General features: G+C 36.8%; 1 long non-coding RNA gene and 1 pseudogene across 1 annotated transcript; both read left to right on the top strand.

Moving 5' to 3' along the window:
* The first annotated feature begins 4,231 nt into the window (after window positions 1-4,231).
* LOC118895508 lies at window positions 4,232-4,596 on the top strand (annotated as a pseudogene).
* A 7,902-nt stretch (window positions 4,597-12,498) lies between these two features.
* LOC118895510 lies at window positions 12,499-25,550 on the top strand. Its single transcript, XR_005019962.1, has 6 exons — window positions 12,499-12,887; window positions 19,146-19,203; window positions 20,368-20,432; window positions 23,090-23,142; window positions 24,866-24,957; window positions 25,520-25,550. It is a non-coding gene; the product is annotated as an uncharacterized LOC118895510 (long non-coding RNA).
* The last annotated feature ends 270 nt before the right edge of the window (window positions 25,551-25,820 follow it).

Here is a 25,820-nt window from a genome sequence, read left to right as displayed (position 1 = left end):
CTATGCCACTAACTGTGATGATTATGTGACACAAAGCGATAGATTTTTACTAGATTTTAGCATAATAATTTATACATTAGCATTATGAATTTAATTATAGCACAAGTCTAAAACCGTTAGTAACATGCATTCATTACTATCTCAGAGAAACTGTAATCCAGTCTTTCCCAAACTCTATCCTTCGTGGAGAACCATATACAAAATAAGTGAGGTAAATTGTGAGTACAACATTGAGAACAACTATCTACCAATGAATTGGATAACGTAGAAGAAATGAATAAAATTCCTAGAAACATAAGAATTGTTTCTACCAGGACTGAATCATGAAGAAATAAAAGATTTGAACATATCAGTAATGAGTAAAGGGGTTAATCAGTAATCAAAAGCTCCCAACAAAGAAAAATACAGGACCAGATGGCTTCAGAGGGTAAAATCTACCATATACTTATACAATAATTGATGCCAATTCTTCTCAAATGCCTCTAAAAAATTGAAAAAGAAGGAACCCTCCCAAACTCAATTTATGAAGCCACTATCACTCTGATATCAAGGCCAGACAAAGACACTGCAAGAAAACAAAACTATAGGCCAATATCCCTGATGAACATAGATGTAAAAATCCTCAATAAAAGACTAGCAAACAAAATTTAACAGCACATTAAAAGGACTGTACACCAAGGCCAAGTGAAGTTTATCCCTCAGAGGAAATAGTGGTTCAACCTATGCAAGTCAGTAATGTGATATAGCAACACTAACCGAATAAAGGACATTAGCATCTCCATAGATGCAGAAAAATTTTTTGACAAAACTCAACACAATTTCATGATAAAAACTTTCCACAAATGGAAGAAATTTGTCTTAACACAACAAAGACTATATGTGAAAAGCCCACAGCTATTATCATAATCAATAGTGAAAAACTGAAAATTTTTTTCTTAGACCAGGAATAAGGCAAGAATTCCCACTTTTCCCACTTGCATTCAACATAGTACTAGAAGTCTAAGATCAATTAAGCAAGAAAAATGAATAAAACGATGATGGAAAAAATTGAAGAAGACACAAATAAATGGAAATACATTCTGTGTTCATGGATTAGAAAACTTAATATTGTTAAGGTGTTGATCACAAGGTGATCAACAGATTCAATGCAATCCCTCTCAAAGCACCAGTGACGCTCTTTACGGAAATAATAAGAACTATTCTAAAATTCATATAAAACCACGAAAGACCCTGAATAGTCAAAGCAATCTTGAGCAAGAAGAACAAAACTGGAAATATCATGCTTCTTGATTTCAAAATATAGTATATCACAACTATAATCAAAATAGTATGTACTGGCATAAAAACAGACATATAGCCCAATGGAACAGAATAGAGAGGCCAAAGATAAACAGTCAACTGATCTTGGACAAGGTTGCCAAAAATACACAATGGAGAAAGGACAGTCTCTTTAACAAATGATGCTGGGAAAAAATTGATATCCATTTGCAGAAAATGAAATTGGACTCTTATCTTACAGCATGCACAAAAATAAACTCAGAATGGACAAAAGATTTAAACATAAGGCCTGGAATTGTGAAACTTTTAGAAGAAAACATAGGGAGAAACTTCATGACATTGGTCTTGGAAATAATTTCTTAAATATGACATCAAAAGCATAGGCAAAAAAGCAAAAATACAAAAGACAAGTGGGACTACATCAGACTAAAAAGTTTCTTCACAGCAAAGGAAACCATCAAAGAGTGAAAAGGTAATCTATAGAATAAGAGAAAGTATTTGCACATCATCTATCTGATAACGGATTCATATCCAAAATATATAAGGAACTCCTATAACTCAATAACATAAAGATAACCAAATTTTTAAAAATTGGCAAAGGTCTTGAACAGACATTTCTCCAAGGAAGAATAAACAGGGGAAAATTAAATCAAAGTCACAATAATACATCACACCTCTTAGGAAGGCTATTATCAAAAAAAAAAAAAAAAAAAACCCAAAAGATGTTATCTTGGCAACACTTATTAGTGTTGTCAAGGATGTGGAGAAACTAGTTCCTTGTACACTGTTGGTGAGAATGTAAAATGGTGCAGCCACTATGGAAAACAGTACGACAGTTCCTCAAAAATTTAAAAACTGAATTAACATAAGATCTAGCAGTCCCACAGAAGTATACATCCAAAATAATTAAAATCAGGATCTTCAAGAGATACATGCACTCCCATATTCATTGCAGCATTATTCATAATTTCAAAAATATTGAAACAATCTAAATATCCATCCACAGATTAATGAAGAAAGAAAATGTGATTTATACATACATCAGTCAGCCTTAAAAGAGAAATAAATCCTGCCATAGATGACAACATATATGCAGCTGGAGGACATTATGCTAAGTGAAATAAGCCAGTCACAGAAGGACAAATACTGCATGATTCTACTCGTATAAATTATCTCAAACAGTCAAGCCCATAGAAACAAAGAATAGGATGATGGTTGCCAGGAGCGGCATGGAGGGGAAATGGGGAGTTGCCATTTAACTGGTATAATATTTCAGTATGTAAGATAAATAAGTTCTAGAGATCTGCTGTACAACCATGTACTTATGCTTAACAATACTGTGTATTTAAAATTTTGTTATGAGGGTAGATCTAATGTTTCGTGTTCTTTACCATAATGTTTTTTTTAAATCTATGGGAAAAAAAGTAGAAACCGCTATTCTGTGATTTGATTATAAAAGTAGAAACCAGTAAACATTAGTACACATTCATTAATTTTAGAGTCTAAAATTTAGAAATTTTAAAATTTTGTTTTCTTCTGGGTTCAATGCCCTGTACCTCGCAAAGAATCCTTCTAGTATTACTTCAAATGGATTTTCCTTTTCCATACTCCATCAGTTATTTTCAGAATATATTCCAGTTTTTCTAAATTCTCAATTACTTTATCTATTTTATTTATTCTTTACCTGTGTTTTGGACAATTGTCTGTTTACCTTCTCCACCCTGGAGGGCTTTGTTTCTGCAGGACTGCTGCATAGATATATGTGTGGAGGGGTAAACTTCATTGCTTATCTGGATTAGATGCACTGTTTCTTAGATTACAAATGTTTCTTAGTTAACTTCCTCATAACCAGAAGTAATTTACTAAGGAATGGTTTGTGCAAAATAAGCTTATCTTAGCATGTTGAAAAAAGGTTTTTTTCTATTTTTACATTACTTTATAATTTTAAAACCATAACAATTTAAAACAATCTTTCCTCAGGACACTGATTTTTAGCATTCATTGTTGTTGGTGAGAAGTCTTACATTAGTATGGTTTTTGTTCTTTTGTAAATAAACTGTTTTATTTCTTCCTTGGAAGGATTTTAAATCTTTTCATTATTGATGTTCTGAAATTCCACAATCATATATCTTCTCTTGGTTACTTGTTTGTATGTTTATTTAGTTACTGTTCTGGGTAGACCTTTAAATATGAAGGCTTGGGTCTTTCAATTCTAGCAAATGCTCTTATATTATCTCTTTTATAGTTTCCTTATCTACATTTTCTTTATCCTTTTTATTTAGAATTTCTAGAATTGGAAGGTGGACTATTTCATTCATGTGTGTATTTTATTTCTCATATCTTTTTTTTGTTTTTTTAAATTGTAATGAAATTGCTTTACAATGTTGTGTTAGTTTCTGCTGTACAATGAAGTGAATCAGCTATATGTATACCTATATCCCCTCCCTCTTGGACCTCCCTCCCACCACCCCCATCCCACCCATCTAGGTCATATATCGTTTGAATTTAATCAATCAAGAAATGTTCAAACGTAAGTATTTTGACTACTTGTACACTGCATTTCTTTTTTATCTTCAGTCTTGCTTTGGATTTATATTGACTTCTGCAATCATCATTTTAATCTCAGAATTTTTTCCTTTTTCACTGAACAAACATGCTGTTCTTGTTCTATGTATGCACTATGTCATTAAGTGAGTCTGAGGTACTAATTTTTTTTTTATTTTCTGTCCCTTGAATTATCCTTGTCTCCTTCAGTCTTTTTTTTCAGTTTGAAATTTCTCTTTTATGTTCAAAGCACTTAAATGTTGGATACTTCTGGTTTGTCCAATGAAGGATTAAGACAAAACAAAAGGTTGATTTGAGGCTGGTGTATTGAACTTACTTTCTGATGATTAGGCATGACTTTAAGATGTTTTAGTGGTAGCTCTTTTAGCCATATTAAAGCCTGTGGAGGCCTGCTGGGAACAGGACTTCTAAAATGACAAATATGTCTGGAAGGCTGTGGTCCAAGGCCATTTTTTCTGGCTATAAGCTCTGTCTATGGAACAAGAGGGAGCGCACAACTCTTCTGAAAATTGAAGGTGTAGATGCTCGAGATGAAACTGAATTCTGTCTAGACAAGAGATGTGCTATGTGTACAAAGAAAAGAACAACATAGTAACTCCTGGTGGAAAACCTAACAAAACCAGAGTAATGTGGGGAAAGATAAGTCATGCTCATGGAAACAGTGGTGTGGTTCAGGCCAAATTCCAAAGTAATCTTCCTGCTAAGGCCATTGGACACAGAACCCAAGTGATGCTGTACCGTTCAAGAATTTAAACTTATTGAAAAGTAAATAAATAAAAATGTGGATTTGTTCTCTTGAAAATAAATAAATAAATAAATAAAAAGATGTTTGACTGGTAAACTATGATGGGACACTTCCTTCTAATTGACAGTATTGAGACCATTGCCCAGATCAAGATCCCAAGCCAGAATACCCATTCAATTTCAGTTCATTTAGAGAAAAACTATTAGGTTTTTGTGCTTTGGTTTCTTTGTTGAGGAGAGAGAGTTAAAGAATTTGGGAGGCCATTGTGAAAGGAATATTTGCATGTGTGTTATAAATACACATATATCTGTATATGTTCAAAGTATTTTTATTGATTTTGGAACTCATTGTTGACAACAGTATATCCAGTTCAAACAAAAATGATTGAATCATTAAGCTTTGGCTTATATGATACCAAATTAAATGGCCTTGTCCATTACATTAAATGGATAGTTAAATTAAGTATGTTATCTACATAATCAAAATTTGGATGTGGGATTGAGACTGGTGAGAACATGAAATTCATTTCTATATTCAGGTCTATGTGTGCAAGTTCATTAATACAAACTGTCGTGATGTAAAATCACTCTAAATAGAATAGTATCCTACTTAATATATTTACACATTGAGCTCCTTTATTAGGAGAATAATTTGAGCTTCTGAAGTACAGAAGAGGTAGTACTATAGTGCCCTATCCAGAATGCAAGTCAGCAGAATTCTGTGGAAGTTCATAGAGCTACCAGGACACAAATGAGTAGTCTGGTTAATTCCTCAGGAGATCATAAGAAAGATCTTTTCTTACTGACACTATCTAGTTTCCGTCTTCTCAGCAATCAATAATACTTACTTTGTGCAGGTACTCTATAAGGCAGTGTGAGAAGAAGAAGAAGAATAAACACAAATACCAAAATATTCCTTAGGTGTGACAAAAACTTAATATAATTTCCACTTTTCAGAAAGTTTTTTTTTTCTGGATGCAAGCATATATTTATTTTATTGTGGTAAGAACACAATATGATATTTCGTCTGTTAAGTTTTTTTTTTTTTTTTAAGATTTCTTTTATAGGTATCGTCTTTTTTTTTTCTTTTTAATTTATTTATTTTATTTATTTATTTATGGCTGTGTTGGGTCTTCGTTTCTGTGCGAGGGCTTTCTCTAGTTGCGGCGAGCGGGAGCCACTCTTCATCGCGGTGCGCAGGCCTCTCACTATCGCGGCCTCTCTTGTTGCGGAGCACAGGCTCCAGACGCGCAGGCTCAGTAGTTGTGGCTCACGGGCCTGGTTGCCCCGCGGCATGCGGGATCCTCCCAGACCAGGGCTCGAACCCGTGTCCCCTGCATTGGCAGGCAGATTCTCAACCACTGCCACCAGGGAAGCCCCTTGTCTGTTAAGTTTTTAAGTGTACAACACATTATTGTTGACTATGTTGTACAATAAGTAAGCTCTCTTTATTTATCCTGCATAACTGAAACTTTACATTTGTTGATTAGATACACCTCATTTCCCCCCCAACCCCCAGCCCCTGGCAATCACTATTCCACACTTTGAGTTTATAAATCTGACTACTTTAGATACCTCGTATAGGTGGAATCATGCAGTATTTGTCTTTCTGTGACTGGATTATTTAACTTAGCATAATGTCCTCCAGTTTCATCCATGCTGTCACATATTGCAGAATTTTCTTCTTTTTTAAGGCTAAATAGTATTCCATTATAGGTATATACCATGTTTTTCCTTATCCATACATTTGTCAATGGACATCTAAACTATTTCCACAATATAATTTTGAATGGTGAATAATGCTGCAATGACATAGGAGTGCTAATATTTTGAGAACTTGATTTCAGTTCTTTTAGATAAATACCCAGAAGTGCAATTACTGGATCATAGGATAATTCTATTTTTAATTTTTGGAAAAACCTCCATAGTCTTTTCCATAGCAGCTGCATCATTTTACCTCCCATCAAAAACATGTAGCAATTCAAATTTTCCCATATTCTCACTTGCTTTTTTTTTTTTTTTGATGATAGCCATCCTAACAGGTATGATAACTGCATCATGGTTTTGATTTGCATTTCCCTGATTACTAGTGATGTTGAGCATTTTTTCATATATCTGTTGGTCATTTTATGTCTTTTTTGGAGAAACATCCATACAAGTCCTTAGCCTATTTTTATTTTTTTGGTTTTTTTGGGGGGTTTTTTTGTTTGTTTGTTTGGTTTTGGCTGCATTGGGTCTTTGTTGCTGCACATGGGCTTTGTCTAGTTGTGGTGAGCGGGGGTTACTCTTCATTGCAGTGTGTGGGCTTCTCATTGAGGTGGCTTCTCTTGTTGTGGAGCATAGGCTCTAGGTGCATAGTCTTCAGTAGCTGTGGCATGTGGGCTCAGTAGTTGTGGCTCATGGGCTCTAGAGCACAAGCTCAGTAGTTGTGGCATACGGGCATAGTTGCTCCGCGACATGTGGGATCTTCCCACACCAGGGATTGAACCCGTGTCTCCTGCATTGGCAGGCGGATTCTTAACCACTGTGCCACCAGGGAAGTCCTCCTTAGCCTATTTTTAAATCCAGTTATTAATTTCTGTAAATTTATTTTTAATGAACCCTAATTTATTGTGCAAAGGATTTTCTAACTTATTTTGTTAGATCAAATAACTAAAATACACAGGGAAACTCATTTTTCCCTGTCATCTACCTCCTTCCCAGCTACTCTTGATTTGTTCTTAAATCTGAGAGATTCCTCTGAAGTAGAAAGGAGTAAGGGCTCTCGTGTCAGAAAGGCTCTTTCTAACACTCCCTAATTGTGATCCTGAGCAAGTTGGTGGCTTTCTCAGTCTCAATTTGTCATCTGCATAAAGATAGCAACAACAGTGACCTCATTGGATTGTTTGGAGGATTAAATTAGATAACACGTGACAGTGCCCAACATTGGCTAAGTATACAATATGGTCTTGAAAGTGAAACCCCTTTTCCAGTTGAATTTGTACTCTTCTTGTCGAGGTTTCCCATATTCCAGTTGACATTTAGCTAAGTCTTTGCAATGTTTTTTTCTCCAGCCTAGTACACAGTTTCCTTCACATTTTAATCTTTAGAGTATTTAGGTCCTTCAGAAAATAAAGCTCATCACTGCAAGATCCCATAGCCAAGCTAGACTCATTCATTCTTCTATGGACAATTTTCCTTTGTAAGAGAAGCCAAAATCAAAGTTTCCTGAAACATGAGAGTTTTCTGTGCCAAAGACCTTAAGGAATTCCTTGTATTCTCCAGTACCTTAAAAACAACAGCAACAGAATTTTTGGAGATAATTTCATTATTTCATGGCATCACTAACCAACTCTTGGTTTTTATGGGAGTAATTTTTTCATTTGTAGATTATCCTTGTCCTTGATTTCTCTGCCCTTATCTTGTCTGCCCCTTGGCTATTTTTATAGCTCATTAGTGCCTCCATCAGAGGATGGGAAACGGAAATAAAAGAAGATGAAACTCAAACTCAGGCAGCACGTATGCAACATAAAACGGACCTTCGGGGATGAAAGAAAACCCACCGGGTTGTCTGTGGAGGTCTTAATGACGGAATTATGCTTACTATTTGATTTCAGACTGTTATTCACACAGTGCAGGTTGGCTACTAAACTCGATTTTCTCACAATCCTTAAAATGGTTTATTGGTACTCATTACTACAATGATATCCCTCAGGCACCCAGGCCATCCGGCATGCTGACTGAGTGTCTTGGTCTTTGATCAGTGGGCAGGTGTCTTCACAGAGCTTTCAGTCTCATCCTGGTCTGTATGCTGATTCACATCTTCCTGTTAGGGCTTTGCATCTCATAACAACTTCAAATTTAGCAGGAACCTGTCAGACACACTGATATCCTGGGAGCCAATGTAGCTAGTGACTTCTAGGACATAGAATGAACTGACTTCACTCACTTTTCAGGCTGGAATGAAGGTAGGATTGGTTTATATTCTTGAATGATGTATTCTGTGTAAGGCTTGGCCATCAATAATTTTCAATTTTTTCCGGAGAGTTTGTTGTTCTATAAATGACGCAGTCCTTGCCAAAAATATAACCCTGACAGAAACTGACTTGTTTTCCAAAACATAAACATTCAGTTTATTACAACCAGTTACACCATCTATAGTTATCTTAGTGTTATATTTTGTTAACACAGATTTGGTTGTGAAACTATAGCTGTCTGTGAATTTTCAAGTAAGTCTGCTTTAACTTCTCATTAGCATGAGAATTAAGAGTGGGATACAGTCAGCTGAATTGTGTGTAACGAAGTTAATGTTTAGAAACTGTATTAAGAAATGCTTGGCCAGAGTGTTTTTGTATTATTTAACAATATGAATTTTAATACAACCTTTGAAGCACCTATATATTAAACATTTCTTTTAAATTCAGTGTCTCCCAGGGAGTTTTCTTTCCCATAGAAACAGGAAAAAAAGAAACCATGAAAAACTTCTAGTCAGACAATCTTTGGATATTGCAGTTGCCTGAGTGGGGTTAATACTGCCCTTTCCAGTTCTCAAATCTTATTCAGATTTCCCAAAAAAGTGCACCTGAAAACTGAAATATTAAATATTGAATCTCCCTCACCCCATTAACTGAAACTGCCACAATCATCCTCTAAGTGTTGGAATGACCCTAGTAAGGAAATTGGGAGTAACCGTGGCAGTTACTCCAAATTTTCCGGCAATATTTTTGCAACACTTAGACTGAACACATTCATGACAGGACATGGTGAGGAGGCAAAGAAAACTGGGATTAGAAAGAAAAGGGAGGAACAGAAAATTAATGAGGAATTTGTATGAAGAACAAGGAACAATAGAGCTGTAGTTTCCTAAGTTTAGGGCTGTATGAATCTGCTCTGTGTCCTGCAGCTTGAGAGACAGGTAAGCCAGTTGCTGAAAGTCTGTTCTTCTTTGAATAGCTTTTTTAATTATTATTATTTTTAAAATAATTAGGCTGAAAGGAAAATGTGTAAGGTAAGTTGGCAACGTGTAAAATTCATTTCACACCCATTACTGGGTCTTGAGAAACTGGCTCAAACATTTGAAAGGGCCAATCACTGTATGTGTGAGAAGCAAGGACCCGGTCTTGAAGACACTGCCTTGGCAGACAGTAACCTCATTGTGAAAATTTAGGACAGCTGTGAAATTAATTAGCCGTCTTCTCCAACCGTGTGAGGCTACAGCAAGAGTTAGAACTCAGAGGAGCCCCCAGCAGTGGGCACGCACTTCACGGGGAACTAGGAAGGGGGGTACTTTTCTCTCATCGAATTGTCACATTCATGTCACAAAGAAAATGGATGAAAACAAACAAACAAAAAAACACTTTTTTTCCCCCATCTTGAGCATTTAATTGAGATCTTAGGTTGCTTTTAAAAATGAAATATGGTGGCACAGTGGTTAAGAATCCGCCTGTCAGTGCAGGGGACTCAGGTTCAAGCCCTGGTCCGGGAAGATCCCACATGCCACGGAGCAACTAAGCCCATGCGCCACAACTACTGAGCCTGCGCTCTAGAGTCTGCACAACTACTGAGCCCATGTGCCACAACTACTGAAGCCCGCGTGCCTAGAGCCTGTGATCCGCAACAAGAGAAGCCACCGCAGTGAGAAGCCCGCGTGCCACAACGAAGAGTAGCCCCCGCTCACCGCAACTAGAGAAAGCCCACGCACAGCAACGAAGACCAAACGCGGCCAAAAATAAATAAATTAATTAATTTAAAAAATGATATATGGGATAATTAACTCTCTTTTCAGACAACAGCTAGACTGCAATGATTACTTAGGAGAGTTAGAAAGGACGTCTATTCTACAGTCAACATGACCTTCATCATTTATTAGGTTGTTTATCTGGTTGCTTTAAAAAGTTTTTTCAGGATCTTTTCTTTTTAACTACAGGGGTAAATATCATTGTAGTCTTTACTAATTGATTTTTAAAGTCACATTCAGAGTTCCACGCCTTGCATTTGCAAAGGTCAGAAATGTTTTGAACAGAAGTGGCATTGGGAAGGGGGCATCTATAAATACTATTTCGGATTTTAAAAGGTCACATGAGAAGGAAGAAAAAATTCATCTTTGTACTTTGCATGTCTCAGACATATCATGTGCTTTTGTAAATGAGTCCTTTGCCAACATACCATATATGTTCTTATTAATGCTAACCTTCCCCCTCCATAGTCTGGATTTTACTGTAACTTGGTTAGAAGGAAAGAGTATCCCTCACATGGCTCAGCAATTGATACCCATCTAATTAGGGAGATATTTGGAACCACGAGACTTTCGAGTTGAGAAGAATGTTAAGGATTAGCTTAAATACCTTCTTTTACCAAAGGAAAGATGAAGACCAGGCATTTGACATGATTTGTTCTAGTGAGAGAACTAGTTATGTCAGAACGGAACTAGAACATAGGTACCCTGATTTCCCAATTTGTACTCTTTATTGGTGCAATCTCTGTGAGCTACTAGAAATGCTTCCTTTGGAAGGAAGGGCTTCAAAAATATAATTCTTAAAAATAAAGTCCTAGTTAGAATTTATCTTATTTTAGTAATATTTTGTTTAAAATAAATCTTTATTGAAGTATGATATAAATACAGGAAAGTGTCACATGTAACATGTATAGCTTGATGAATTATCACAAAGGAAACACATTCATGGAATCAATACCCAAATAAAGAAATGGATTATGGCAAGCACCCCAGAAGTTCCCCCTTGGGTCCTTTCTCAGTCACTACTACTACCTGCTCCCCAGAGACAATAACATTCCTGATTTCTGTCACCTTACATTGGTTTTTGCCTGTTTTTGAACTTCTAAGGCAAGGTTATAGAGAAAAGGGAACTCTTGTACACTGTTGGTGAGAATGTTATACAGCCACTATGGAAAAGAGTATGGAGTTTCTTCAAAAATTAAAAATGGAACTACCATATGATCAAGGTATTCCACTTCTTAGTATTTCTGAAGAAAACAAAAGCATTAATTCTAAAAGATTTATGTATCCCTGTGTTCACTGCAGCATTATTCACAATAGCCAAGTTATGAAAGCAACCTTAGAACTATCAATGGATGAATGGATAAAGAAGATGTGGTGTATATATAAAATGGAATATTAGCCATAAAAAGGAATGAAATCTTGCCATTTGTGACAACATGGGTAGATCTAGAAGATATTTTGCTAAGTCAAATAAGTCAGACGGCGAAAGACAAATACCGTATGATCTCACTTATACAGGGAATCTAAAAATAAACACCCAAAAAAACAAAAAAAACAAACTCATAGGTACAGATTGGTGGTTGCCAGAGGTGAGGGGTGGAGGATGGGTGAGATGAGTGAAGGGGATCCAAAGGTACAAGCAAACTTCCAGTTAAGAGATTAATAAGTCCTGGGAATATAATGCACAGCATGGTCACAACAGCTAATAATACTGTATTGCATATTTGAAAGTTGCTAAGAGAGTAGATCTGAAAAGTTCCCGTCAGAAAAAAAAAATTATGTAACTAACTATAGTGACAGATGTTAACTAGTCTTATTGTGATGATCATTTTGCAATATACAAAGGTATTAAATCATTATGTTGTACATCTGAAACTCATACATCAATTATACCTCAATAATAAAAATCATTGCTTTTTATTTTATATAAAGGTGTTATATATGTTCTGTTCAAATAAACTTTACTATATTTAATAATATTCAATATTACAACATTTGTAATAATGAACTGAAAGTTTAATTCAAAAACTACAAGGGGAAATCTTTCCTTTCTGAGGTCCTCTGCCCACAGAATATTGGCACTGAAAGCACCCATATTTTGCTTTTTCCCATTTACATTTCATATTAACTTTAACTCATCTCTCCCCTGTCCCCCTTTGCCTAATAACAGAATGGAAGCTCCACCATGCCTGCCATGTCTGATGCACAGGAAAGGGTACAAACTTAAGTCAGTGCTTCAGTGAGTGCGTTGATTTGACCAGAAGAACCAGAGTTTTCCTATTGTTGCCCCATCACTAGCTGCTCCAGAAACCAGGTCTCATTATATATACTTAGAGGCAAATATACAGCACTCTCTTTCAGACTGATGGTCAGAAAGATTCTGGGCTTAGCAAAGAAGCAGATAATGAGAGGAAAAATCAAGGAGAGCAGAGTTGGAGTCAATTCATCGTTGTTAAGAATCTTCATGGCAGAAACGCTGGCAGCACCAGCCGTGAGATTCCAGTTGAAGGTGAAAGGAAGAAAGTCTTATTTTCATCCTCCTGGAGAAATAAGGACTACAAATGGATTGGACCTGGGGAAAAAAGTGAGCAGAACATTTTACTCTGACTGATCAGATTTCTTCATAAAGCTCCATATCTAAGATTTTCAACTTGCTCCTGGAAAGAATTAGAAACATGGAGAGATGCAAATTATAGGTGCAGTAAGAATGAAAGTAAATCCAACAAAAAGCTCTCATTTTCTTTCATTTTAGTGAAATATCTCTGCATTTCTTAGCTCCTACTTTAGTTTTTATTTCTATTAAAATTCATGTAATTCGTAGTTGTGAAGATCAAACCATTAAGCCTCCATCCATGCTAATGTGTTAAATGGGGATCTTTTTCTTTTGTATCATCAGGATTTAAATGTTCCCTTGGTTGTAAGTTGTCTGAAAGTGGAAATCAACCGGACGAGAGTTGAGAGTACTTTTGCACTGAAAGAAAATTTTATTGCGTTTGTTAAAATCTCAGAATTTTAATAATGGATTATTTCATGTTTAAAGTGACAGAATATAATTTTGATTTTATTTGGCATATGTCTTTTAAAAATTATCGAGTGAGCTTTACAGATCTAAGTGAGTTTTATGTGGGATCAACTATGATGAATATTGGCTCTTATATTAGGTAAGGAGAACATATGAAGTGACTTCCTTTTTTATAGGTGCTGGTAGGTGTGGGGTGAAACTTATCAGGATGACAGTGAAAAGACTCACATTCTAAAGCATCTCCCCTTTGTCTGCCCCAAAATACTAGCTCCAGTTAAAATGCAAATGCTCATGTCATTGTTATCTTTTCCATCTCAATAGCAAAAAATTTAATCTTGCTGCAGATAGAGGTTGGCTATTTAGTGCAACAACAAATTAAATCACAGAGAATATGGAAACTGCCCAGAATTCTCCAGACATTTCTAGTCATTCTTAGTTTGACCAAATGCTAAAAGTAATTCATCCTGTAGAGGTAATAACAAATTCAAATATTTAAGGCCAGATATATAGCTAGGTTGGAACTAGATTATATTTCATTAAAAAACCTTATATTTATCTAGTAAGATTTGGTTCTTTGTCCAATCAGAAAGATACAAGACCAGAAATCTAACTGAAATTTGCCTGTTTATGACTTTCTATTTTTCTTTAGCTCCAGTGAAAATAAATGTATTCTTTACCTCAGAGTCATCTATGAGTAAGTAATGCCTAAAAGCTAATGTTTACTGAAAACCCACTTTAGATAGAGTTTTACAAGCACTATTTTACGTAAACTTGTGAAAGCTTAGGAGGTAGGTTCTATTTTTGTCACATTTATTTCACATATGAGAAAACTGAGGCTTAGCAGTGGTAGAGCTAAGGTTAGAAATCAGACTTTTCAAAATCCAGAAGAAATCAGGATTGCCACATATGAGGCAGTCCAGGCAGCTAGTCAGTGAATAATTGATCTAGCTGTCTCTATCAATATCTGTCTACCTATCTGTCTACCTATCTATCTGTCTATCTATCTACCTATCATCTATCTTCTATTACCTATCTCTCTATCATCTGTCACTGATTTTCACAGAAATATGTACAAAATTATGAGTATATTTACTGTAAATAGATGGTGTGTGTGTGTTTTTACAGCAAAGGAACATGTTATTGAATTTGCTTAGCTCTCTAAAATTAACTTATGTCTCTCTTAAGATTAAATTACACAGTATCGGTTAGGGTTCTTTTTAGTTACAGGAGATGAAAGCACTTAAACTGGCTTAAGCAGAAAGAACAGTAGTAAAATACTGGCTTATGTGACTAAAAGGTCCAGGGGTGGCATGATTAGTGACGTCATCGGGACCATATTTCTCTTTATGTGGTGGTAACCTGGCTGCCATCAGTATCAGGTTTCTGTGCTCTGAGGACAAACGTAAAAGAAAACTTGCTTATTTTTTTTCAGCAGATCCCCCCCAACGTCCCAGTACTAATTCTGTTGACTCTGTCATGTGGCCATTCTTAAGCTATCATTGTCCAAGGGAAATGTTATGCTTTCCTTGTCCAAGTCTGGGTCATATATTTACTCCTGTAACTGGGGTTGAGGGCGTGGGCAGCCTTGTGCAATCCATGTGGACTAATGATGGACATTAGTAGGTTTTCAAATGAAATTCAGCAAATTATTATCATATAAAGAGGAATGGATACTATTTGGCAAAAAATCCCCAAGTTATATACTACAGTGTTCCCAATAGTTCAAATATTTTACAAGGGATACTGAGTCCCTTTGCAAGAAATTTGTGGTATTAAGGCAAAACCAATTTTTAAAATGCATATCAAATACTGAATTTTGTAATAAAGCATTTGAAAATGCCGAGTTTTTACCAAATACTAGGGTATGATTTTTGTGAGTTAGTTATAATAGAGTTGACGGATAATGAAAATAAGATCATCCATTATAATTGCTGACTAAAAATAAATCCTTGATATTACTATATAGGAGGGTAAGACATTCTACATTGAACTACTAATATGGTCTATCCTCCAGTTCAGAATTTTCTGCCGAGGGTCTTATTTTGTGGAGAAAACAAATGGTAGATGCCCACAGTATCACTTTTTCTAAATGATCTGATAACAATGTAACTGCCACGTCAATGTACTTCACCTGAGTCATTAGTTCCAGGATTGTTGTCTCTGCTGGTCTATAGCTCTTCTCTTGGCACTTTGGGTAATGTCCGAAATATGGAGCTGGTGTGATCTATCAACCTTCTTGCTAGCACTCTTAACAAGATTATTGGAAAAGGAGTTCAGTTTGTAGGAAAATAAACACAAATTCCAACAGCAGAGAAACATTTGCAAGCTGAAATCCTTCACGTCAACTCATGTCAGTGCTTTAGATGCATCCCACCTTATCCTCAGTGTCTGAAACGATGGAGAGACTTTTTTTGATCACTGACCTTAGAAAAGTGTACATGATTTAACCCTGGCTAGAGTAACCAACATTTCCAAGTGTTAGATTGATTCTATCCCTTTCAGGTGATTAAGATTTTTTTTGGTCATCTTATGGCTGTCATTAATGGAAGAGATTTTTTAAATTTTATTTTCTTTCAGCTTTATTGAGATATAATTGACATATAACTGTGTAAATTTAAAGTGTACCATGTGATGATTTGATACACGTATTTACTGCAAAAGGACTATTGCGATAAGTGAGTTAACGAATCTATCACCTCACATAATTACCGTGTGTGTGTGGTGAACATTTAAGATCTACTCTCATAGCAGCTTTAAAGTACATACAGGCATACCTCAGATATACTGCAAGTCTGGTTACAGATCCATGCAATAAAGCAAATATGTCAGTAAAGTGAGTCTCATGAATTTTTTGGTTTCCCAGTGCACAAAAAAGTTATGTTTGCACTACACTGTAGTCTATTAAATGTGCAATAGCATTATGCCTAAAAAAACAAAATGCTAACCAGTATCTAAAAATGCAGGATTGCCACACACCATCAATTTGTAAAAAAAATGTAATATCTGTGAAGTTCAGTAAAGTGAAGCACAATATGAAGTTTCCTTATCATAGAGTATTGTTAACTAAAGTCACCATTGCTGTACATTAGATCCCCAGAATATATTCATCTTATAACTGGAAATGTTTACTTTGGGGCCAACATCTCCCTATTTCCCTACCCTTGCCCCCAGCCCTTGGAAACCACCATTCTACTCTCTGTTTCTATGAGTTCAGTGTTCTTAGATTCCACGTATGAGATCATACAGTATTCGTCTTTCTCTGTCTAACTTGTTTCACTAAGAGTAATACCTGCTAGGTCCATCCATGTTGTCGCAAATGGCAGGATTTAATTTAATGGAGTAATATCCTATTGCATATATATTATATAATATCACATTTCCAATATTATTATTATTAATATTATACATGTATATATAACACATTTTCTGTATCCATTAATCCATCAGGGGGCATTTAGTTTGCTTCCATGTCTTGGCTATTTCGTGAATAATGCTGCAACTAACATGAGAGTGCAGATATCTTTTCAAGATACTGATTTCATTTCTTTCAAAAATACATCCAGAAGGATTGCTAGATCACATGACAGTTCTTTTTTTAATTTTTTGAGGAACCTCCATAATGTTTTCCATAATGGCTGTACCAGTTTACAGTGCCACCAACAGTGCACATCCTTGCCAACACCTGCATCAAGCAAGGCTATCAGGGCCATTTTTCCAAGAGCATTATTATTATTATTATTTTTTAAGATGTTAGCTATGAGTTTTTTTTTTTAATTAATTAATTAATTTATTTATTTTTGGTGTGTTGGGTCTTCGTTTCCGTGCGAGGGCTTTCTCCAGTTGTGGCAAGCGGGGGCCACTCTTCATCGCGGTGCGCGGGCCTCTCACTATCGCGGCCTCTCTTGTTGCGGAGCACAGGCTCCAGACGCGCAGGCTCAGTAGTTGTGGCTCACGGGCCTAGTTGCTCCGCGGCATGTGGGATCTTCCCAGACCAGGGTTCAAACCCATGTCGCCTGCATTAGCAGACAGATTCTCAACCACTGCGCCACCAGGGAAACCCCCAAGAGCATTATTTTAAAATTAATGTTTTTTTCTTCCAGTTTTCTTGACACGATAATTGACATACAGCACTGCATAAGTTTAAGATACACAGCATAATGATTTGATTAACATACGTCATGAAGGGATTATCAGAAGTTTAGTGAGCATCCTTCATCTCATATAGGTACAAAATTAAAGAAATAGGGCTTCCCTGGTGGCGCAGTGGTTGAGAATCTGCCTTGTAGTGCAGGGGACACGGGTTTGAGCCCTGGTCTGGGAAGATCCCACATGCCGTGGAGCAACTGGGCCCATGAGCCACAACTACTGAGCCTGCACGTCTGGAGCCTGTGCTCCGCAATGAGAGGCCGCAACAGTGAGAGGCCCGCGCACCGCGATGAAGAGTGGTCCCCGCTCGCCACAACTAGAGAAAGCCCTCGTACAGAAACGAAGACCCAACACAGCCAAAAATTAATTAATTAATTAATTATTTTTAAAAAATTAAAGAAATAGAAAAAAATTTTATTTTCATATACAACATACCACAGTGTTCATTATATTTATCATGTTGTACATTATATTCCTAGTGCTTATTTATCGTTTAACTGGAGGCTTGTATCTTTTGACCCCCCCTTCACCTAATTACTGCCCTTGCCCTACACCTCTGGTACCACAAATCTGATCTCATTTTCTATGATTTTGTTTGTTTTGGAAATATAATTGACCTACAACACTATGTTAGTTCCTGTTACACAACATAGTTATTCAATATTTCTATACATTTCAAACTGATCTTCATGATAAGTCTAGTTACAATATGTCACCATACAACAGATATTATGTAGTTAATGACTATATTCCTCACACTGTACATTTCATATCCATGCTGTTTTTAATGTTTCATTTTTTTTTTAATGTAATGCCATTGCACACTTAATAGAGTACATTATAGCATAAACATACCATTTACATGCACTGGGATCCCCCCAAAATTGTGTTACTTGTTTCACTGGATATTCACTTTATTGCAGTTGTCTGGAACTGAACCCACAATATCTCCCAAGTATGCCAGTATTAGTTCCAACAGTTGTTTGGTGGAATCTTTAGAATTTTCTGCATATAAATGATATCATCTGCAAACAGAGACAATTTTACTTCTTCCATTCTGATTTGGATGTCTTTTTTTATTTATTTTTTTTTGACTAATTGCTCTGCCCAGAGCTTCCAGTACTATGTTAAATAGGAGTGGTGGGAGTGGGCTTCCTTGTCTTATTCCTGATCTTAGAGGAAAAGATTTCAACTTTTAACCACTGAGTATGTTGTTAGCTGTGAGATTTTCATACATGGCCTTTATTATGTTAAGGTATATTCCTTCAACCCAATTTGTTGAGAGTATTTATCATGAAAGGATGTTGAATTTTATAAATTATTTTTCTGCATATAAGGAGATGATCATATCATTTGTATCTTTCACTTATTAATGTGGTATATTACATTGATTAATCTGTAGATGTTGAACTATCCTTGTATCTCAGGGATAAATCCCACTTGATCATGGCACATGATCCTTTTAATGTGCTGTTGAGTTCTGTTTGCTAGAATTTTGTTGAAAATTTTTAATCTATATTTACTAGGGATAATTGCCTCTAGTTTCCTTCTTTTTGGTAGTGTCCTTATCTGGCTTTGGTGTCAGGATAATGCTGCCTTGAGGGAGCATAAAGTGAAACTGGTCCTCTTACCCTCCTCAGGGCATCTAATTTTGGATTTATTTTTCTCTAACAGTGTGCTGGAATTTCTGTGTTGGACTCCTGGACTTCCACAAAGGCTCTCTTGTCTTAGGGTGAGTGTCTAAATCAGTGTTCTTCGAGGGGAAGATGGCAGGAAACTCTTGTTCTGCCATGTTGATGACATCACTCTCTATTACTGAAAGAGATTTAAGCTAAAGTCTGGAAAACTCTGAAAAGCAATTCATTAATTACAGGGGAGAAATGTATGTTACCAGAGGTTAAGCAATTAATGGAAAGCTTGACCAGGATGCTTCCTCACGAGGCATAAGAGTATAGGATTTTTCTTTATTACAAAATTGGATTATGTTTATATTTTCATTGGGTGTAAATTTACCACCATTTCAGAATGAATAAAATGACTTTTTAATGTCTGATTGGCTTTAGTTCTCTTAGAGTCCTTTCTGTGTTGGTAATGGTTACATTTCTAAGCACTGATACGATATTACTCATAATACTATTACTAACAAATATAGCTGACTCTTATTGAATGTTTACTATGTGCTATGTATTTTGTTAAGCACTTTTTAAGACTTTTTCTCAGCCCAGACTCCTGAACAGAAATCCAAACCCGTATACCTGCCTACCAGACATCTTCCTTTGGGTATTTTTAAGGTCTATGATAATCTTCAACCCCAAACTTTCTATTCTTCTGTGTTGTCTGGGTGAGTAAATTGCACCTCTATTACTCAGCTCTTCAGTCTTGGATCTGGACATCCTATTTGGCTGTTGTTCTCTCTCTCCATCTTAATGGATGAAATATCAAGCCCTTGTTTATAAAGCTGTCAATTCTAGCCTTGCAAAGCCGCCTATCTTTCTTCATCTCCATGCCTGTCACCTGGCTTATACCCTACCTGTCCCATTACAAGGGGCTCTTAATGGATCTTCATATATCCATCCTTGATGCCCCTTGACCTATGCTCCACGCTGTAGCTAGAAACATGGTTTAAAAAGCCAACATATTCATGTCACTTCCTTATGAAACACCCTTCTATAGAAGAAACATTTACTTCCCCATTCTGTCGCATCTACCGCCCCCTCCCTTACCCCATACTTTAGCATTTCTGAACATTCAGGTCTTAGTTTAGAAGGCACTTCTTCAAAACATGTCCTTGATTTCTTACAATTGTTTTGGTTTATCTATCATGAGTCCACAGTGCATCTTATTTTTCTTTTTTAACTCTTCATAATTATGTTTATACTGCCTATCTTCTCCACAGGACAACTGCATAAAGGCAGGAAATACAGTCATGCTCACCACAATATTTATATTGTTTGGCATAAGGTAAGACTTCATAAATGTGTTTTGAATGAACGAATAAATCCTACACGGGTCCTCCGCTTCTAAGCCTGGCCCCTTCACGCTATGCCATTCTGCTTTTAGACACATTTTGATTTAATATTCATGTTATAAAAAGTTAGCATTTGCCTCAGGGCTTCAAGAGGATCACCCAATATATTCAATATAGACATTTACATTTTGTTTTCTACATAGCCAATATCTCAGTTTTTCTTATTAATAAAGATCTCAAGGCTCTTTTTGAAATCATTAGCAAAAAGATCAGAGAAGAATGGACATTTCTGAGTTAATGTGATTAAAGTATATTTTCAATAGTACTGGATTATCCTAAGGCAAATTAAAAATGTGTTTCGGGCAAAAGATTTTGAATATTGACATTTCTTGAAAAGAAAAAAGTCATCCTAATGGAGAAACCAGAAATTCATTAAATTTCCTAAAACTCATCTTGATGTTAATTATTCTTGTTACTTTTAGTTAGACAAGAGGGCACAATAATATTAGAATCATTAAAGGTCTTAACAGGACTCAATTTTGAATATTAGTGTTAAAGAAAAATACTTGATTTTGTACATTTTCTAAACCAAGTTTCTTTCAGTTTTTATGATAATAATAAAAACTGAGAAGGATTGCATCTCAGATAGTGTGGTAGGTATTTCACATGTATCATCTCTAATTCATGTTACCATGAAAGTTAGGTGTTATCCCCCAATTCTATAGACGAGAAAAGTCGGAGTTAGGATGGGAAGGTAACACAGTAACCTCCCCCGCCTGCAGGCTTTCTGCCAGGTCAAACTGTTCACTCTGTGCGACAGAGGGTGTGCCTTCCTCCTCTTCGTATTCATTCTGATAAGATAGCTCCAACGCGGACAATGCAGCAGGATTGCTCCAATCTGCTTCAATTGGCTCCTGCAAACCTGAAGTGAAGCCCTAGCAGCTCAATAGGAAATCTATATATTCCAACAGGATGCCCACAGAGAAGCTGCGGATCTCTAATTTGTAACGATCAGCGTAGCAGGGAGTGTGGCAGGGCTGCTTTGGATAAATGTACAAGAGTTTCAGTCATTGTAGTTGGCAGAAGAACTGAGAATTAGTGTAGGAACTAAGCGTTTTCTTTAGAATCAGTCATTGCATGGGTCAGGAGTCAGCAGCTAAATTTCCTTGATTCAGGGGTGCAGCTATGTCGCTAACTGGCCAAGTGATGTTATTTAGACAGAGACCAGTATTCAGTATTCATAATGCTATGGATAAAGTTTGAGTAAATCAGTTCCCATGGTAAAACTATTTTGATCCAATAAAGTGTATTGAATAAATCAGATTTACCTAAGAAAGTCTAGAAATAGCTAAGATGAATTGGGAAAATGCTACAGCTGTAATTTGTGGCTGATACTCCTTGAAGAGACGGTCTGTCTCAACCCTCAGAATCTCTGGCTTCCCTCCCTGAGGTAGGCCCTTGAGTGGCCTGGGTCAGTGCCAGCCGCTCTCCTTTGGTGGCATGGGTATATCCTGGATGCCTAGAAAGAATGCTGCCGCTGAGCTGGACCTGGATTAGTGTCAAGGGGAACCCAACGTGTACAAGTTAGTACGAGTTTCCGAAGAAATACATAGGAAAAGCAGTGAGAAAACTTAATAAATCATGCAGTAATTCACCAATGAACCAGCTTTACCTCAAAGGTAGAGTAATAACATTTTCCTTTAGTTTTAATTTACTAGTAAATTTCCTCTTTCTTTTTTTAAAAAATATCTCCTTCATAATGCACAAATTTAAGGTAGCCCTTTCCTTTACACGCCAACTTCCCCTGCTGATTACTCACCCTCTCCCATTTTCTTAATGCATTCTCATCCCCTGAGATACTGTTTGACAGACTGACTTTCCACCTGCCACCTTCTTGCCTCTTCATGTGAATTTCAATGAGTCACAGTGACTGCTTATTTTAACAGTTCAGCATGCAGCTAGTTCTGTAGTTACAAATGCATCAACTTGCTCCAAATCATGGAAGGTGATGGTTAGAATATGGTGTTCAGGATAAGTGTGCTTATCCTCTTATAGGTAAATTAGCATTACTCAGAGAAATTGTCTGTTCTAAGTGTACCATTAAGGATTATATCTCTGACCCCAGGGATAGAGCATGCCACGCATATAAGGTGAAGCCAAGACTGCCTTAGACTCCTGATATCCATTCTGCTTTGACTTCAGTCAGAGTGAATAAACACAAAGGAAAAAAGCCTAGGACAGCATTTCCCAGCTTCCTTTGGAGCAAAATGTGGTCATGTGTCCAAAGATATACTGTAGGTATGGGAGTGATAAGCTGGAAAGAGCCTGGGTACCTGAAGCTTCAGAGCAGGAAAGCTCAACCCTGCACCTCCCATGTCCAGATTTCTCTGTGAGAAAGGGATTAACCCCTGTCTTGTTTAAGCCACTGTTACTTCTGGTCTTTGTTACTCAAAAGTGAACCAATCCTAACTGATTTATAAGGCAAAAACGTGAATGTCCCAAAGACTGTTAATAAAACTGTTAGGTTTATGTAGAAATTATGTCTTCAGAATATTAGTCAAAATGATGAAATAGTTAAGCACAATACTTAATAAGTGAGCATTCAGGATTATATTTTGCATTAACTCTAACAAAATTATTTTTTCGTCAGATTAAATTAAATGAGAACAAATATAGGTCACCTGATGAAGTACCAAGTACATAGTGCGTGCTCAGTAATATTTATACTCTCCTCCTTCTAAATAAAGGTACTCTGTTTCCTTTGTAAAGCTCTTGCTACTTATTTTTATTATAAATATCATTATAAAGTAGCAAAATAGGGTTTTTTCCTGACCTGAATGAAATCTGCCCCACTATAAAAGCATTCAGATAATCTGGTTATACTCTCTAGAATAATTCTGTCTAAACACACAAGTTGTTTATTTCAAAGTAGTAATTTTTTTCCCACTATAGTACGTGGTCACCCAAGTGGCCCTCAATGAACAATGCCTCCTGGTAGCCATACTGTCATGTGTTGATTGCCCCCTCACATTTTGACACTGGGCTTGGCCAGGTGATTTTGCTTTGGCCAATGGGACATCAGCAAACACATGGCAAGCAGAAGATTGATATAAATGTACACATTGGAGCTTGTTCTTTTGGAATATTGCTGCTACCACTTGAAGAGGTTTGGACTAGCTTCCTGAAACATAAGAAATCACATAGAATGAAGGGCCCACCTGTACCAGCTATCCCAGCTGAGTCCAGCCCATAATAACCCTTCAGCTGAAGACAGCTGTTTATGTGAATCTAGGTGGGATCATCAGAAGACCTAGAGTCATGAGAAATAATAAATAATCATAGTTTTACACTAGTAAGTTTTGGGGTGATTCGTTACTCATCCATAGATGACAGACATGTTCACACACACAAACTTCTTTGTGTATGATGTATTTTTTTTACAGTAAGAGATAGAATAAAAAGGTGACTTAGCTAAGTTTTACTTTTCTCCTTGTACTTTGATATAAACTTAGGAAAAAAAACTTACTTCGTATTTTGTGTGTTTGACAGCTAGAAATCAGAGGAATATTAACTATTAAATCTGTGCACTGTGTAAGATTTGACCAGTGACTGATGCTTTTGTTAGTTGCATTAGGAGCCTATCCGCATGATAACACATTTTAATAAATGTGTTATAATAAATAAATGCATTATAATACGTTTTAAGTATTTTATATTTAAATTTCAGAAACTTTAGTGAAAGCTAAAGCCCAAGATGGGAGGGAGGGAGAGAGAGAGAGGAGACTGAGATTGTCATTCTACGCGTATTTTTAAGAAGCAAAGAACTGAGGAATCAATCATTTAACTCACCAGGCTATTCCCTAAGAGTCCTGTTTGGGTTGAAGGGAAGCAGAATTTGTCACCACAAAATATGCCTCTTTTGCATATTGATTATTCTAACCTGGTTGTTTTTAAGTAACAGCACACAGTTGAAGTTCTGAAAACTGAGTAGAAGTTACCCTTTTGTAAGAGACATTTTCATTTTTAAGGGAAATCTCCATTTGTAAGGTATTTCCCTCTCTGAACCAGGAAGAAAAGGATGACTCTAGAAACGTTTGACCAATGGAGCAGGCAATGACTTAAATCTGCATAACAACTTTACCCTAGTGTACTATGCTTTTCCAGGTGACCTTTCATAACTGGCTTCCTCTCCCCCCCTGGGTCCCCCAAGATCTTTTGTCTTTAGTTGTAGATGCTATTTAAGGTGATGACTTGGGCCATTTCAGGAAGTTATTTTTCCTGGGTCTCTCCTGTGTTTACAGTAGGTATACATGTTATTAAACTTATGTTTGCTTTGTTTTTACTGTTAATCTGTCTTTTTATTATAGGGGTATCTCAGCCAAGAAACTAGAAAAGTAGAGGACAAATTATTTTTTCTCTCCTACAGTTTGGCAACATATGAAGGGACTTTCTGAGACACCATATTCTCTCTGAAGACCACAGCCAGGATCCTAGAAAGCTGGCAGAGGCCAACGGAGGGTAAGAATTCTTACCAAAGTCAGATCTCCTCGATCTCACTCTGTAGTGCCCAGTCAAGACAGTGTAGCCGAAATCCGTCCTCTGTACACTGGCACCAAATTGGATCTCAGAGACAGAGTTTTGGGTGAGGTAGAGAAGAATAACTTTACTGCTTTCCCAGGCAGAGGGGGCCATAGCAGGCCAATGCCCTCAAAACTGTGTGTCCCAACCTGAGGGGGCTTGTGAGGAGTTTTAGAATCAAGGGGCAGGGTTGCTGATAAGGGTTAGGGTGCCTGCAGTGCCTGCGTTCCTTCAATCCAGAGGTCATCTGGCGTCAAGTGGTTTCATGATGGGCTTTTGTTGTTCTTGGGTTTATCAAACTAGGACCTTCTCTCTGGAATGAAGAATGCTTCATCAGGTAGCTAACGTCTTCCATTGGGTGGGGCTTTTAGTTCTGCAGAAGAGCTCAGAGATATTTTTATGTCTATTCCTAGAGGAGGAACCAGGACCCTGCCCCAAGTTTGCATTACTGTTTCTTAACTGCTCCTCCCTTGTCTCTGCACCCCATCTCTTCCCTAATTAGCAACTGTTTGAACCTGCCCTTTGGAACTCAGGGAAGGTCATGGAGGCTGAATGAAGCCCATTTCCTACAAATAAGAAACGGGGGACACAGAAAGACTTTTGTGCCCAGGAGCCCCACAGGGTCCTGCTGAGTTTCAAGAGGAAGGTAAAAGTTTCTTGTTCCTTTCATCCCAAATTTAAACCATCAAGAGACAATAATTGTGTGAATTAGTTCCTTGGGTATAGTAACTTTGCTAAAAATTTGTTCCGAATGCTCTTGTTTTCTATTGATCCCTTTTCTCCCAGAGATGGTCATTGTTTTC

The sequence above is a fragment of the Balaenoptera musculus genome, chromosome 5 (genome assembly GCF_009873245.2).
Source record: "Balaenoptera musculus isolate JJ_BM4_2016_0621 chromosome 5, mBalMus1.pri.v3, whole genome shotgun sequence".
Classification (NCBI taxonomy): Eukaryota; Metazoa; Chordata; class Mammalia; order Artiodactyla; family Balaenopteridae; genus Balaenoptera; species Balaenoptera musculus.
This window is presented reverse-complemented; position numbering and strand designations above follow the sequence as displayed.